We start from the raw sequence: 17,168 nt of genomic DNA, 5'->3' as shown, positions 1-17,168 counted from the left end.
CATTTCGTCAGTAAAGCCGGTTCCCTGATTACCGCTAAATCGCCATCACCTGCTCTCAAATGGAGCAGCATTTAATAGACAGAGCCGTAGATCACTGACAAGCTACGCAATATCGCGTTCATTATCGAAGGCGATTCATCTGCGATATGAACGCGATATTGCGTAACTTGTCAGTGATCTACGGCTCTGTCTATTAAATGCTGCTCCATTTGAAAGCAGGTGATGGCGATTTAGCGGTAATCAGGGAACCGGCTTTACTGACGAAATGCGCGTGACAATCTCATGCGATATATCGTGCAGCCCTAATCAAAATATGCTTTTTTTTAAAGTATGTGTAAATGTGTATGCCTGTCATTTTATATTTGGGGACAGATTTATACCCAGAAGCGAGCTAAACCTGACACAACCTCCTTTAGTGGATCTTATCTGTAGAAAAACAGTGTAAAAATACAGTAAATAATGTTCTGTCATGACAACTCTTGGCAGAGATTGGCATGGTAATAGAAATGGATATGGCAGTGTTAATGTATTTGGTCTTGGCGGAATAGATCTGCTATGCTGCGTGTAAGACATGCTGCTGCTGCACATGTAGCTTACATGAATTAACGCCCCATTGTAGATCTATACAGGTGGAGCTGGGGAAGGTGGAGGGTTTCTGAAAGCAGACTGATGACAGCTAACACTACTGGTATTTGAATGTTTAGCCACAGCCGCTGATGCAACAGCAACAAATCAGCTGCGCTATGTAGTTGACGATGCGATCACTACCAAATTGAGTTAAGAATCTATCAGCCTGTGCCATATAGAGTTTCATGCCAGAACTTAAAAAATGCAGAGTTTTCTGTTAGGTTAGGATATGTTTATTTATGACTAGCTCTATAGAAGTCTATGCAATGCCCCCACTGACATGGATAAGTAAATGTATGTATGTGTGTAGCGTTTCAAAGCCAGTCATTTTGTGTCAAATGTACAGAGACTAAACACTAAACACTCTGTCACAATCAAAGCAGGAGACATGAATACTGTTGTAAGCTGGGTGTGTGTGTTTTTTTGTGAGATAGTCGTGTGTCATGTTCTCTGATAATGTCTTGAAAGGATCAGCAAGAACGGAATGTTTAAACAGTGAGAGAATATTTACAGGTACATCTGTAAGACACACAGCTGCAACCGTTGTGCGTGTTATGGAAATGTGACTGTTTGCCTGTCAGGTGATTTAGGAGACCATTAAGGGCTTAAACCATCAGCTAATTTTACCACCACAGTCTATTACGTTCATTAAACTACATTAGGACGATTCAATCAAATGCATCAAACAGGTCCATCTGTGGAGACGAGTGTGTGTGTTTTCTCTTCCCTCTCGCTGCTGGGGTCTTTCACGAGGCTATCGGGTAATAGTATACTCTAAACTAACAGCGACCTGCGCTCTTCCCCTGATCTGATCGTCTGTAATGGCAGACACACACTCACAGCTCTCAAAGATGGCCGCCTCCACGAGGATGACAGTGCGTTTGTTGTTCTCGCTCCGAGGAGATTGGAATGTCAGGATACGTGAGCCGAGCGAGAGAGAGAGAGCGAGACGGCTGTGTTTTCTCTCGCTCTGTATCTCTGCAGGCTGTCTTCCTGGTTGTGAGTGAGGCGTGAAGGATGTGTGCTGCCCCTCCCCTCCTTCCCCTCCTCTTCCTCCCGCCCCTCGCTCGTCTGATTGGCTGAAGGGACAGAAATGGAAACATTATTCGATTCCGTCTCCTCAGAGGTCAGCGACCTCTCTGAACGCTCTAAAGACTGAGCTCAGCATTTGGCTGTGGGACGGCTCAATGTTAATGAATGTTTAAAGAATAGCTAAAAAGCTCAAAGAGAGAGAGAGAGCTAGAGGGAGACAACAGAGAGTCCATGTTAAGTAAAGTGCGAAGAACCCTGGCTGTGTACAGAATGGAACACAAGCCTTCTGCTTACTAGATACTGCACAGTATATCTGTGTTCTGCCCACTAACATTTTTAAATCAAATATGAAACGGTAGCATTCTGATATATATATCAGAAGAAATTTATATATTAATTTCTTCATTTTGAGAGAGGGAACAGCATTTGCTGCACACCGAGCTGCTCAGGGATGCTGAACAGACTGGATCATGAGTGTATAAAAGCACAGAGTTCTGCGTTTTACTATGAAATGCACCACACGTATTTGTTTAATTAAATGCCTTTCGCAGTAAGCTGTATTGAGATGACATTTTTATTTAAGTAGTTGTGCAGACCTTGCAATAAATGTTTTCTTTTGCATTTTAAATCCAGTGTTGGGGAGAGTTACTTTTAAAAGTAATGCATTACAATATTGCGTTTACTCCTTAAAAATGTGCATTATTTAGTTACTTTTTATGAAAATTAATGCGTTACATTACTTTTGCATTACTTTTTTTCACTTGGGCTAGTGTTGCTTTTTTTTTTTTTTTTTAATAACAACAAAGAAAGTTATGTTTTTGGCAAATGTAAAGGCCCCTTACACACACAAAAAGTTAAATAAATAAGCCTCAGGCTGAAGGAAATGCATATTTATGCCTGTACAGTAAAAGGTGCAGCTTAAACATACCTTTCAGCTGTGCTGCCAATGTGGATTAAAGAAGAATAGGATACAGGAGAAGGAAGTTTAACACTCTTATTTCTAAATATAAAGTAATTTTTGCTTATTAGTATGGTTGAATTAGGTCATTGAAGGTCAGCAGCAAAGACATTGGTTAATAAAGTGAGATTAAATGCATAAAGTATATTTGTGTAATTTAATATAGTTGTATATTACAGGTTTGCATAAAATTCTGAAATTGTATTTCACTGTTTTTATTAATTTTGAGGAATACTGAATGTGAGATGAGTAAATGCATGTTCACATTTAGTGTAGAACTACAATAACTATGATGTTCACACAGCTCACACAACACCTCTGCACTTTATTTCTCTCAACCTGAGGACAGAAGAGCTGTGTCAATAAATGTGAAAAAGTAACTTAGATATTTTGTTGTAAATTGAAAAAGTAATCCATTACTTTAATAGTTATTTGAAAAAGTAACCATTAAATCAGTTTGTAAAATTGTCTTAGTTTTTTTTCCTATCCCAGTTTAATATTCAGAGTCAGTAGGCCATTTGTAAGATCACTGATTTTATTTTTAAGATCTGTAGCACTTTCAAAACTTTACTTTGTTTGAGAATTTCACCCAGCCTGACATCGCAACATTGGCTTAACCAATGACATAAGTTTGGGGCGGAGATATCTGTTTATCTGACCAATAAAAGACAAGGGGAGTGTTTGTTTCAAACCTGTTTGAAAACAATCATTATTTGTACAGTTTTGTTTGATGCTATTAGTACAGAAATTACATAGTTTTTGGCAGTCCGTTTCAGTATTCAGTTAGGAAGATTTTTTTTTTTTAAAAGATAAGCTTATTTTTATAGCACAGGAAATGTAAGGCCAGCTTGACCACATTGCATTGTAGGAAACATAATGCACTGGGGAACATTTTGCCAAAAAAATATCCAGGTATTTCCTGTATACAGTATATTTGCATACTATGCATGGCATGTGTACTATATCCTGCAGGAATAGTCATAGTACTATGGTGGTATGCTGTTCTGAACATGCCCATGTATCCTTAGAGCTTTGCTGTAGTCATGTTAAGTAACAGCTAATTTTTCAAAAACTACATTTCCTGGTTTAACCCTAGACAACGTTACATGTGTTACAATTTCTAAAAGGAGAATAGAAACAAGTTTAATCCCTAGTATATAACACAGGAGCAGAAAAGCCACAGTCCTGCTCTGTGGCCGTTTTACCCTTCAGCACGGATGTTAACCTCAGGTTGCTCCAGTGGGACTGTGCCTGTAATTAGTGCACTGTAAGTCACTTTGAATAAAATGTGTCTGCTAAATACAACAATTTGGTAATTTTACACTTGCCATTTAAGTTTGCTTGCGTTCATCATTGGGATGGTATGGAGTAGTGGTTAAATATCTGGGCTATTGACCGAATGGTCATATGTTTGAACTCCACAAGAAGCGATCCTTGAGCTACCATTGGCACTTAACCTCAGGTTTCTCGAGAGGGACTTTCCCTGTAAAATAACTCGTGTCAACATTACCAACTGTATGAGGTGGTGCCAATGCAAAGCCGAAGATAAATGATAATACATTGCGTTATTTGACAAAGTTGGCATATAGTTAAAAAGTTACTTATAGTTCGTAGAGTGTCTAAAGTAGACCATCAAAGAAGTGTAACCAAGATTTGTTCACATTTGGTGAATGTTTTTGCCAGTGACATTGTTATTCCAGTAGGTGGCAGAAGTTATTGTGTTATTATTCATCATTCAATTTGTTAAAATCGATGAATTTACAACCAAACGAGTCTCAATATGCTTTATTAAAATTGCCACCTATAAATCTACCAATAAACTCCAAAAAGCTTGTTGCTGCTGGGTAATAGCCTAAATAAGTTAAGAGTTTCAGTAACGTTCCTATACTTCATATTAATTGTGTATGATACCCATTCATAATCCTTTGTTGTGAACGCGATTGACTCACATGGTGAAGTAATCAAACGTCAGTCAGTCAGTCAGTCAGCAGATCCTAGCTCACAAACAAAATCTTGTTCATTCACTCTCATTCAGTGCTGCTCCGAGACGGAATCAAAACAGTGACGTGGACATATTTGTTCAATCGAACCAAAAAAATATGCTTTCACTTTCCTTTGTTTGCTAGTGCTATAGAGTCCGTCTACACAGGCAGGAAAGTAGGTAGTGAACTAGAATGATTTGTTTATTTAAAATATTTGTTTATTTTTATCGGTCTTCATCAAATAATTATTATATGCACATTAGTAGTTGTATGTGAATTAATAAATAGTAAAATCATCCTTCCATGACCAACACTTCAAATCAATTCTCAGCTTTATAGAGAATGCATGTCAACATTACAATTTCGAGAATTTGGTATCGGAGGTGACTGTCCAATGTATGTGGTTTCAGAAATGTACATATAATCATGCAGTTAGCTAACAATGTAAAAATGTAGGCAATTTAATTAAAGGTAGAAACAATGAGCTCCTGGAAATAATGAATTATATCTTAACGATAATTAGGATATATAGAAATTTGTGAATGTGCATGTTGATCCAGATGTTGCGTCATAAAGTCCTCGCAGGAGTTGGCGCCGTGTCTTCAAAGGTGTTGGTCATCTGAGGTCTTCTTAAGAGGCTGGATCCAAACTGAAGCTGATGTCCGCTCTAGTCACCCGAGATAAAACAGAAAAGCAAATGGAGAATAATTAGCATAGCTGCTGTTCATAACGTTAAGCAAAGATGTCGTGTGCAATTGATCTGATATGAGATGCATTATGCGAATGCTTGACTAAAGAGATGCGTCTTTAATATGGATTTAAACTGGGAGAGTGAGTCTGAGCCCCGAACATTATCAGGAAGGCTACACTTTTCATGAGGAGGGCAGAGTGGATTGATGTCCTGATGCTTGTCATGTGAAAACGCCTTTGAACGTATGCTAAATGGCTACATTGTGTCATATGTTGAGCACATAAGAAAGCCCCTCCTAATATGGCTGGTTGTTTGTTTGACAAGGCCAGGGTTTAGAGCTCCTTATAGTCACCTCACATCACCAAGGGTTGATTGTGAGCAGGATTTGTTTGGGGCTGGATTCAGTTTAGATTGGATTCATTCATTTGGAAACAGATAAAACAGGCCAATAGTAAGTGTTTGCGGTGCAGTCCACTGCAGAGAATGTCTGTTATTCCTCAAACTGAATTCTAAGTGTCTTGCTATCTCACAGAGAGGAGCTTATCAAAACTGTGTAGATGGACACAATGTGAACACTGCATGTGTGTGAGGAGCGACCGATGTGATTTTTAAAGAGTGTGTGAGCATTTTATTTGTTGTTTCCATTGTCACACACAGCTGCTTCAAGGTTTATTCACTCGTTTTCTCTCCTTCTCTCTCAAGCTTGAATTGGGTTCAGCGTCCACATCTGTGTGTGGCAGCTGTGATGGACCTTGATTGGATGAAATGATCAAATGAGAGGGGGAGGACAAAGGGAAAGAGTATATAGAAGGAGAGATGAGGAGTAATCAGAGGGAACTCTGTCTGATTCTTTTGAATTGTCTGTCTCTCACTGTTTCTCCCTTCAGATAAAGCTCAGTGTAAAATCATTTTTAGATTATATTGACCTCGGCCTGATTTTCCCTGCCGGTTTGTATTTGGCTCTAAAGGCGATTTGAGTGATTCTTTGAAAGAGAGAAACACTGTCAGAGCCATGGCCTAGCTGTGAAAAATGTGAAAATGCCTCTAAAGGTGCAACAGGTTCAGGAAATGCAAGCTGATAAATGCTTATGTGCGCATAAGCATTTATCAGCTTGCATTTCCTGAACCTGTTGCACCTTTAGGGGCCATTTTCATATTTTCAATCTAAAAATGTGAGATGCAAACAGTTGAATTATAAAAGAAAAAGAAAAAAAAAGATGGTCAAAAGATGTGGTCAAAGATGTGGTCAAAGATGCTCATGTAGCAAGTGCTTACATAGACAAACAATGGAAAAGTAGCGTAGTAAAATGTTTGTTGTTCACCTTAGGGATGTCAGAAGTACCAGTGCTTCTGTAGTTTGTCCCAAGCCATGTGACGAGGGTCTTAAAAGCCCACAGAAGAGGAGGCTGAGCCTTAAAAATGTTCCCACGTGTGTTAGCAACGGCTAATAAACACGACTAAACAAGTACAAGAAAAGAGTGTTTCTGTTATTCAGAAATGGCTGAATCTGATTTGACGGACATGCATGTAGGTTAAAGGTTACCGGCTGAAGTGTCACTCCCTCAGTCGGTTGTTTTGTAACGAAATAAACTCGATAAACTTCACAACCGAGTCACACAGTCCACACAGTGAGCAAGAGTTCCCTAAGGACAGTCACTCTCCCAAGAGAGACATAGACGGTCGGATTTCCGCTCGAGTTTGTTCAGATGCAGACCTTCGCTTGTTAACTCTCTTATATTTGAGCAGAAACAGCTTTCATGTCATCCTGCGCTGTGGTTTTTAGCTCTCGCAGGAGGATGAGGTGCATGCGGGCAGTGTGTTGCACGGCCTAGATTTAGCGTGTTTGTGTGTTTACCTCACTTTTGTGTGTTGTCTTACCTCTTACGTGTTATTGTTGGGGGCTGTGAGTCACTGGATGTTAATCATTTCCCACACGGGCAAAGTACACACACACACACGATCACAAACACACACACTCGCACAAGCAAACTGGCAGGATCAGCCGTGATTACTCACTGCTACACAGGGCTAGTTTTATTAAGAGCGTGTTTACAGCCTGACTTTTAGTCATTAGTCTCTGCCTGTAAACACTTCAAAATCTCATAAACAAACAAAGAGTGATTGAACGGCTGTAAATTGTGTTAAAGTAGAAAATCTTTTTTTGGAGAATGATTTGTAATCAGTCCAGGATTATTTTTAGTTGCCATTAAACCAATGAAACGGCGTAATGCTAATGCTACCGTCTTTACGTTTTGTAAACAAACGTGAACAGGCAAAGAGCAGGTGCCAGTGAACCGGTGAGGGGCGCCCGAAGATCTCTCTCCTCCACGGCCCTCCGAGGGTTTCACACCGGAGGAGCTCCTGGTAATTAAAAGACAATTTTGTGAAATTGATTAGATTATGCTAATCAGGGGGAGATAATATCTAGAGAAGCCTGAGAGTGTGTTAGTGTGTGTATATGAGTGGGTGGATAAGCGTGTGTGTGTGTGTGTGTGTGTGTGTGTGTGTGTGTGTGGGTTTGAGTGATTATGAAGAGATGGCAGTCCAGTCGCCATTTCAAACCCCTGAATCCACCGCACTTGTGTGTGTATATGTGTGTGTGTGTCTGGAGATCACACTCACGCCGCCATTTCACACAGCTCCGCTCGGCTGTCTCTGCCGCTCCTGAAATGTCAGAGCGATGTTCCCTGGACTAGGCGTGAGGATATGACAGCTGGCTGCTCACCTGCTGCGTGTGTGTCCGCACGCTGGGTGCTTTTAACTGATCCCGTGCCTTTTAATGTGTTCTGTCGCTGATAGATAACTTGTCTTGAATGAAAAATAACTGGAATCGGTGTCCAGGACAAATCAGTTGAGATTACAGACTGATGATGAAACGGCCAATCGGATTCAAGCTCTGTCTGTCTGCTGGCCTTCGTGACCTTTGACCCACTGGATAAAGCAACACAACAGCAATCTTTATCAAAAAGTATTTATACAGCTCTCTAAAAGTTGTGTATAAGTAAACAAACAAACAAATAAATAAATAAGCAACATTCATCTCATTAGATGCACCATGGGTGTCTTTGTAACTTGACACACTCGCACAACCACAAAGACACACACACATTATGACTCATGCATGTTATCATCAGAGATGAACGGTCTTGCCTATATTTGGCTTGCAAAGCCACATAAACTTCACATAATTGGCTTTCTGTTGGGAAGGAACGAGCCGCGCGGAAGGCGCTCTGAGAGACTCAGAGAATGCATAGAGCAAAAAGACTATCTCTTTAAACGAATGCCTAATTATGCCATTACGTTAACTAAAGAAAGAAGCTCTGTTCTAAAAAAGAACAAGGAAAAACAAAGACAGCATTTTAGGTGGAGAGAGAGGTGGATGGAAAAGTCCGAGAAAGAGAGAGAGAGAGACAGAGAGAGAGATGGTGCCTTCAGGCTTTATTTAGCTAGGACAACAGAACATGAGCTCATTACACACAAATACATTGCGGCTGCTACACCTCCAGTGCACAGCTACACATTTAATATGATCTCTCTGTCTCAGCTCTCTTAGACACTCTCTTTTAGTGTGATCTCTCCATCTAGATCAGCACATCTTCGATGGGGCCTTGCAGTAACTGATCACTGTTGCTCTGTTTTAAAACCCTTTCTAATGTCTACATAGGCGGCTGCATTCTAACACACATGGAACTTTGTAAGTGTTTGATTTAAACATGTTTGTTCTCTTGGCTGCAAAAAATTTTACCTTTTAGTTAGGGGCAGTTACCTCGAAGAGACATCTTTCTACCATATTTACACCTAAAAGGTTCATAGTAGTCCCTGAGCATAGACGTGAAAATCCACTATCCAAACTTAAATTGTTGTAATTCAAGAATGCTTTGGAATATAGACTGAAGTTTGGGCTTGTTTTTAAAGAAGACGCTTTAGCAAAAAATGGAAGTATGAAAAAATTATAGAAGTTTAAATTTACTGTAAATCAAATGTACTGTCCCAAAAGTTTATATTTTATATAAAATGTATATTTTACAAAATAATTTTAACTCTAAAATTGATTAAAAAAAATCATAGCCATATGTCTAAACAAGTTGTGTTCCAAATTTGAAGTTGATATGACAAAAATTGAAGTTCCCATGAGATTTTGTTTAGGCCACTGGGTGTCACCCACATTGCATTGATGCATTCTACTGTAACAAATTAATAAATTTCTCTCCAGATATCACTTCTATCAAAAACAGATGCCAAATATGGAAGCTTGAGATTCAGACAATTCCGACGATATGTGTTTTGTCAAGAGTAAATAAGTTTTGACTATAAAGTAGGGCTGTCAAACGATTAATCGCGATTAATCGTATACAAAATACAAATTTTGAGTTTGCGCAATATATGTGGGTGTACTATGTGTAATTATTATGTATATATAAATACACACAAATCAATGTATATATTTAAGAGAAATGTTATGTACAAAATATTTTTATTTATATATAAAATATAAATAAATACATATACTTGTAAATATTTCTCAAATATATACATTAATCTGTTTGTATTTATATATACATAATAATTACACACAGTACACCCACATATATTAGGCAAACTCGAACTTTTATTTTGTATGCGATTAAATCGTTTTAGCAGGCTCCTTCCCCTTGTGGGTGTTGTCCTGTTTCATATTACAAAATTTATTTGAACTACTTTATAGTAGGGCTGTCAAACGATTAAAGTACTATTTCCATGGTAACGGCAATGTCCAATTTCAAAACGGTTTTCACAGGATGAATGCTGTGTTTTTAAGCTTAAAAAAATGCAATAAATAAAAACCGCGTCAAGCATCCCGCTAGCGGGACGGTGACAGTTAAAGGAGTGGGTAAGTCATATTTCAAAAACACTGTTTGGAAGTTAGTGTTTAGCCAATCAGCATTAGGGGGTGTTTGATGGTCCAGGAGAGAGAACAACCAAGCGGGAGATTTGAAGAAAGGCTGCATAAAGAGAGATGAGACACAATACAAAAAAGCTCAAAAGAATATCACTGGAATGAAGGTTTATGACTGGGCAAGCGCTTTAGCTGATGCGTTTTGGAGGCGGAGCAATGAAGAGAGGTGTGTTTGCTTGTGTGGATTTCAAATATCAACAATATCCAACAGCGTTTTTGAAACATGACTTACCCCTAGTAATATGCACCTTTTATGGGTGGATACACTCTAAAAAATGCTGGACAAACACAGGGATTGGGTTGTTTTCACCCAGCCATTTTTTCAACCAATTTTGGATTTATTTTTTTTAGCCAGCAATATAGAAAAGGCATGTTTTTGCTCACCCCAAAATAGGGGCAATTTTAAGCTGGTATTTTAAGCTGAAACTTGACCAGACCAGAGACTTGTATCACATCTTGTGAAAGAGGGCATAATAGGTGCCCTTTAACCCAACCTGCTGGGTTTGTCCATATTTAACAAAACTTGGGTTGTTTGTGACCCAGCATTTTTTAGAGTGTACATGGTACAGAGTTGTTCTTTTAAGGGTACTACATAAGTGACAAGCTACACTAAGGTACAGTTGTACCCTACAGTTACAAATTTTCTTCTGACTGTGCACTTGTAAACTTAAACGTATAGCTAAAATGTACTTGAATGGGGAAAGGCCAAAATCTCCAAAAATGTTTGTCAAACTTCAGTTTTAATTCATTTAAATTGGCAATAAATGGGTCACAAATTTATCTTCAATTGATATCATGTTGAAAGAAACCTGTATCATGTTAAAATATCTGTATGCTTCAGGCTATCTAATGCACATTCTATTCTCAACAAAACCAGTGATTTGTCTCATTAAGCTGTACTTAATGCTTATTCCAAGATTCTGAAGTATTCATGCTATGTTCTCTGCATTTTCCAATTTGTGGATGGTGAAATGTCCAGTGATGTGGCTTACATCATAGGCGACATGACAATGCTAACATGGTAGATGTAGTTTGTCTGGATTGTATTCATACTACACACCTAAATACTTTATGAACTGTTGAGAAGGTCATCTAGTGCACTACATACAAATTTGTATTTTCTCTTTTTGGCATTAGCATGTTACTAAGCTAACTAAGCTCATTGTTGTAATAGTAATTGAAATATATAGCACACACACATATTAGATAAAACAGTAATGAGCCATGAAATGATTATGTGTATAATGAACATTTCTGTTGGCTTCTGTTGAGCTTGTCACGCTGCATCTTGGCATTGTCTTCTGAAAATGATACAATACTAACTTAGAATTTGGCCAAAAACAGGAGGTGCATCCAAACTGTCATGCTGTCTGAGTAGGTGCTACATTTGTAGGTGTGAACTTTGCAACAGTTAAAAAAGTATGTTCTCTATAGTATAGACGTACTTAATCTGCCATGTCTTTTTGTTATGCGTCTTTGTTGCTTATGCCTTTCAACAACTCCTCTCCGGTACCCTCATAGGTGTCCATCAGATGCGCACTTTGGTATTTTGTCAAAAGTATCCGGGTACCTTCCACCTCCTGCTTTATGAATACTATAAATTCAGACATCCTACTAATTTTGCGTCTGTTTTTTCGCCTGTGTTTAGTAGGCAGGTAGGCATATTTGCATGCATGGAATGCATCTTCGAAGGCAGCATAATTACTACCTATTAGAACGATCTTTGTGTCAGGAGTGCACCTATGATGCATTAGCATGCTCTCTACGTAGGCAGCTCATTAGGTTTGGGAACAAAGTTAGTCAGTGTTCAGGATTGAAGGATTCGGGCCAGTCTAGTCTGCTTTACTTCATCTCGGTCCCGCTGTCCTACTCAAACCCAGCAACCCACAGAAAAATCACGCGAGCAGCTATTCTCATCTGCTCTCACTATGTTTCTGTCCTTTCCGCCCCTTCTTGCTCCTCTTTCCACTTTCTTTCCTGTCAACTCCTCTCTCTTTCTCTGGAGGGAGAGAGGCTGATGCAAACGGGTGGGCTGTGGTGTAATCCAGGGCCTGGGAAGGTCTGCGGATCAGACTCTGTGTTCCGTATCCTCCGTGTGTCCTTCGGCCTTGACGCCCCCCCCTCCGACCCGCCTGCTTGCCTACAGTCCTTGACGATGCCATCATTCCCTCATAAATTCCGACCGCATCCTCCCTGACCCCGCGGCTGACTCCTCCCACACGGTGCACGATTGACAGCTCGCGGCAGACCCGCTGATTCCATTTAGTCCTCCCAGATTAGTCGCACGTTCCGCTCTTGTGTACATGTTTTCTACATGTGTGTGGGATTCCTCGCGGTTTCCAGGGCTTAGCCCACCTTTGTTTTAAAGATCAGGCACAGTAACGGCATAATCCAACGCCTGTTTGTCGCCAGAGCTCTTGGTAATCGTAATCGCCTTGAAATATTGTTACGGTTGTCGCCATGTGTTCGTCCTGGCACTTGGAGAATTCTCTGGAAGGCTGCCGGTACAGTCGAGCAGGCCCAGACTCGGCGATGGGCAGGGAGTGTGTTTGGGTGCGCAGATGTGGGCCGTTTTCAGACGGGTATGTCTGAGGAGGTCACGGCTGAATAAAAGGATCATATGACATGGGTGTGATGCACAGAGCAGAGGAGGAAACTTCAGTGTGCGTTTTAAGCTAAAATTAGGCAGATGGTTAGACAGCTCTGGATTAAGTCTGGAGGCCAGAGAGAGAAAGAGAGAGACAGGGTGTGAACAAGAGAATGACAATATTTAAACCAAAAATTGCTCAAGCTGCCATAGTTCTTGTTTAATTTGCAACCGTCTGTCTGTCTCAGAGACTGTATTTCTGCCTTTGCACGCATGTGCGCACACACACACACACACACCCCATAGAACAACACAAATGACTTGAATTTATTGAACTTGACTCTTATTTAATTAGGCAAATTGTCAATGTTTGTTGTCATGCATTTTGATTTATAGACTCAGGGTTGTACTGAAATAGTCTAGGTTCACCTCTAGTTGATGCTTTGAGTGTGTGTGTCAACTGTGTCAGGATCACATGACCTAAGTGTCAGTTGTTTTATATTGTGACAGCAGGAGGAAAGTTCCCCTTCCTGCAAACTTTGTCCTAGTGTATTTGTGTTATTTTTGCATGGTAACCTGTTTAAAGGTCTGAGATCTTTTTTTTTCTTTTCTTTTTTCTCTCACTTGCATTTATCCATTTGTTCTCTTGCATATCTAGTTTAAACATTTTTGAAAGAAAAAAAAAAAATGAAGGAAATATTTTAGATTTAGCTCCTGGCCACATATCAGATTTTTATGGAAGCTTGTTTTCGCCATGAAATAAAAAAATAAAAAAGGTAATTGCGACTTTTTATCTCACCATTCAGACTTTTTTTTTTTTTTTTTTTTTTTGCAATTGCGAGTTTATATCTCATACTTCTGACTTTTTTTCTCCGAATTGCATGATATAAAAATCACAATTGCGAGTTATAAAGTCAGACTTGCGAGATATAAACTTGCAGTTGCGAGAAGAAATTAAATAAAAATAAAACGGTAACTCACAATTCAGACTTTTTTTTTGCAATTACGAGTTTACATCTTGCAATTCTGACTTTTCTCAGAATTGTGAGGTATAAACTCGCCATTGCATGTTATAATGTTCAATTATGAGGGAAAAAAGACTGATGTTTTTTTCAGAATTGCGAGTTTATATCTTACAATTCTGACTTCATAACTCACAATTCTGACTTTATAACTTGCAATTGTGAGTTTATATCTTGCAATTCTAAGAAAAAAAGTCAGAATTGCATTATAAAAACTTGCAATTGCAAGAAAAAAAAAGTCAGAATTATAAGAAAAAGTTGCAATTACCTATTTTTTATTTAGTGGCGTAAACAAGCTTCCATAGATTTGTGGCATTGAACGTGTTGCCTTGCATAAAAGATTTAGAAATATATATATTTTTTCCATTCAGTAAAATTTCACTCAATTTGTAATGCTGATATTACAATTTGTGATCTTTTTTTAAAAACTTAAATTAGGAAAATGCAAAATAAAAGAATTTTCGCTTGTGGTCTCTTGCTGTCTCTGACCCCTCTTTATATTTTGAATCACACAAATGTGAAAAGAAGTGAAACAATTTACAATCCTTTCTTCAAAAGCTTCTTTAAAATGAACTTCCAGGCAGACTTCCCTAAAGAGAGATCCCTAAAACTCTAAAATCTCTCTAAAATCGCTCTAAAATCTCATCCCCTCTCTCTCCTACATTCATTTCTGACTACTCTATACTGTACTATCCAGATAAAACGCTAAAAAATAAATTGTCCCTATGATAATAGAATTATATAGCTGTCTGTTTTGTTTAAATATTTGCATATTTAGACAAACAGTGAAGGCGATTGTGTTAATTGTAGCATCATACACGAGGAGAGTCAGTCAAACTGCACCTGTCTCAAAACTTCAAGAACTTCTGTGGTTTTGTTCCTTATAAATTAAGTTTTTTTTTTACTCCAGAACTTCATGCAGTGAAACATATGTGGAATATTCTTTGCATAAAGCCATCCAGACAAAAATATATTACATCAGTGATTCTCAGGGCTCACTATAGGACTGCAAGAGGACTTAATTAATTTATTAATGTTATTGTTATTACTAGTAGTAGTAGTAGTATAAAATAATCTTTAACCTTTTAAAATTAAAACCTTTTTACTTTTTCCCACCAATGACTGTTATTTTTATTGAAGAACATACACCCCTTGAAGCAACTAGAATCACAACATAAATTGTTTAATCAATTTACATAAATTGGCACTACTAGTTTCTGTTCAGATATTATACTTAATGTGTTTGTATTCCAGCAATAAAAGATGTTTATAGATGTGATTAATTTGAATCGTCTACAGTAAATCACTTATTCTTTGTAAAGTTTTCAAATAACCCTTTTGTTATTCATAAAAGCCGCCTTTTACTCACATTTGGCACTTGCCAATTGTTAATGTTAAACCCTTTAGTGTTGCTTAGTGGGACTGGTGCCTCAACACATCACCCCTCTCTCTCTCTCTCTCTCTCTCTCTCTCTCTCTCTCTCTCTCTCTCTCTCTCTCTCCCTCTTTAGCTGAAAATGAATCTCTAATTTCACAGTTATCATCATAACCCCACAATGAATAATGCAAAGTTATTCAAAGAACTAATCTATAACTTATTAATTGCTGCCTTTTCTCATTCTCATTTTCTCTACCCACTCTCTGTCTCTCTCCCTCTCCTCCTTGCACACTTTTATTTGAGACGCCACTTCCATCACCCTTTCCATGTAGAAATATGATGACTCTTGTGTTATAGCACTGACATGCTGATTTTACTCCCTTTTGAATGTTTAAATCATCCCTAGAGCTAGACACTGTCAAACACACTCACACACACACTCACACACACACACACACACACACACACATACACACACACACTCACACTCACACTCACACACACACACACACACACACACACACACACACACACACACACACACACTCACACTCACACTCACACTCACACTCACACTCACACACACACACACACACACACACACACACAGTCTGCAGGGAGAATGGTGTGGATTCGCACGCCTGTCTCGCCAATCATGGCTGTTTTCTTAGCTGATGGTTGTTTTGCAGTGATCAATAGAAGATATTTCTGCTCTGTCCGATCTGAAACAGGAGATGGATTTTCTCATCAGGTTTATGCTTTTGTCAATGTAAACACACATACACACACACACACACACACACACACAGGAGACGAGGGGAGGGTAGGATGTGTGTTCTTCTTTTGCAGAGCTGTAAATCATGTTTATGACGGTAATACAGGTATAGATCAGTGGGTTGATGGAGAGAAGAAGTGAAGTGATGAAAGTGTACGTAGTGTAATTATGTTTCTGTCTGTTTTTGTGTGTATGCGTGTTGTAATGTGAAAGCGAATGCATATATGAATGCCATTCATGTGTGTGAACACTCCTCGGATGGAACATGTGTAACATGTTGTGTGTGTGTGTGTGTGTGTGTGTGTGTGTGTGTGTGTGTGTGTGTGTGTGTGTGTGTGTGTGTGTGTGTGTGTGTGTGTGTGTGTGTGTGTGTGTGGACTCACATGTGCTTGTATTTGTGTGGATTTGCAGAATGTGTTTGTGTGGATGTTAATGGAGATTGTATAGGGACATTGAGCATGTCTCACACACACACACACAGCTCTCTCTGTAATGGAGTGTCTAAATATATCCGGTTTTTGCCGGATCCGCTGCCTCCGGAGTGAATAAGAAATGGGCTTCAGTAAAGGACAAAATATCTCTCTTTCTCTCTCACACACACACACACACACACACACACACACACACACACACACACACACACACACACACACACACACACACACACACACACACACACACACACACACACACACACACACACACACACACACACACACACACACACACACATTAACACTTTCTCTCGTCTTTCTTTCTAACGGTGTTTCATCGGTGTATCGCTGCTCACTTGCAGTGTGCGACAAACCTAGATCAGTAGTTTTTGTGTAAATTAGAGCGATCTAGTTTTGTCACGTCGCTTGCTTGGAGTGTAAGACACCTGCGCACATGCTTATTACAGCACAAACATACACACACATTGAGCGTGCTGTGGCAAGCTAAACATCTAATGATCCTCAATGGTCCCACTGGGATCTTCCGGAGGTCAAAGAATGCCGGTGAATCCTGTGAGACTCTTTATGCGCCTCTGAACTGGCCAGTCAGCTTGCACGTCTCATTGGCGGTCAGACGGCTGATTATGTGTGCGTCAGACTCGTGTTTTGTAAGAGAGGTCATGCGGTCATTAAGTAGATGGGAATGGAGCTCATAAATTAACATTGATCTTTTAGTTAATTGTGGAC

General features: G+C 39.1%; 2 protein-coding genes across 22 annotated transcripts in view; one reads left to right on the top strand and one right to left on the bottom strand.

Moving 5' to 3' along the window:
- The window catches only part of marchf7 (membrane-associated ring finger (C3HC4) 7), a 70,042-nt gene extending 60,368 nt beyond the window's left edge, over positions 1-9,674 (bottom strand). Inside the window, exons 1-3 of the mRNA XM_067374561.1 lie at positions 7,913-9,674; positions 7,540-7,651; positions 1,468-5,266 (exon numbers count right to left, since the gene is read on the bottom strand). The gene's annotated coding sequence lies outside the window, so the exon portion shown is untranslated. The remainder of the gene's footprint in view (positions 1-1,467; positions 5,267-7,539; positions 7,652-7,912) is intronic.
- The window catches only part of baz2ba (bromodomain adjacent to zinc finger domain, 2Ba), a 105,901-nt gene that overhangs the window by 30,962 nt on the left and 57,771 nt on the right, over positions 1-17,168 (top strand). The window contains exon 1 of one of the 21 annotated variants that reach the window (XM_067374539.1): positions 6,455-7,654. The exons of the other annotated variants lie outside the window; for them this stretch is intronic. The gene's annotated coding sequence lies outside the window, so the exon portion shown is untranslated. Of the gene's footprint in view, positions 1-6,454; positions 7,655-17,168 lie in introns of those variants that run through there. 21 annotated transcript variants of the gene reach the window in all.

This window comes from Chanodichthys erythropterus, chromosome 21, assembly GCF_024489055.1.
Source record: "Chanodichthys erythropterus isolate Z2021 chromosome 21, ASM2448905v1, whole genome shotgun sequence".
Taxonomy (NCBI): domain Eukaryota; kingdom Metazoa; phylum Chordata; class Actinopteri; order Cypriniformes; family Xenocyprididae; genus Chanodichthys; species Chanodichthys erythropterus.
The sequence above is the reverse complement of the archived record's forward strand: the minus strand, read 5'-3'. Positions and strand labels throughout refer to the sequence as shown.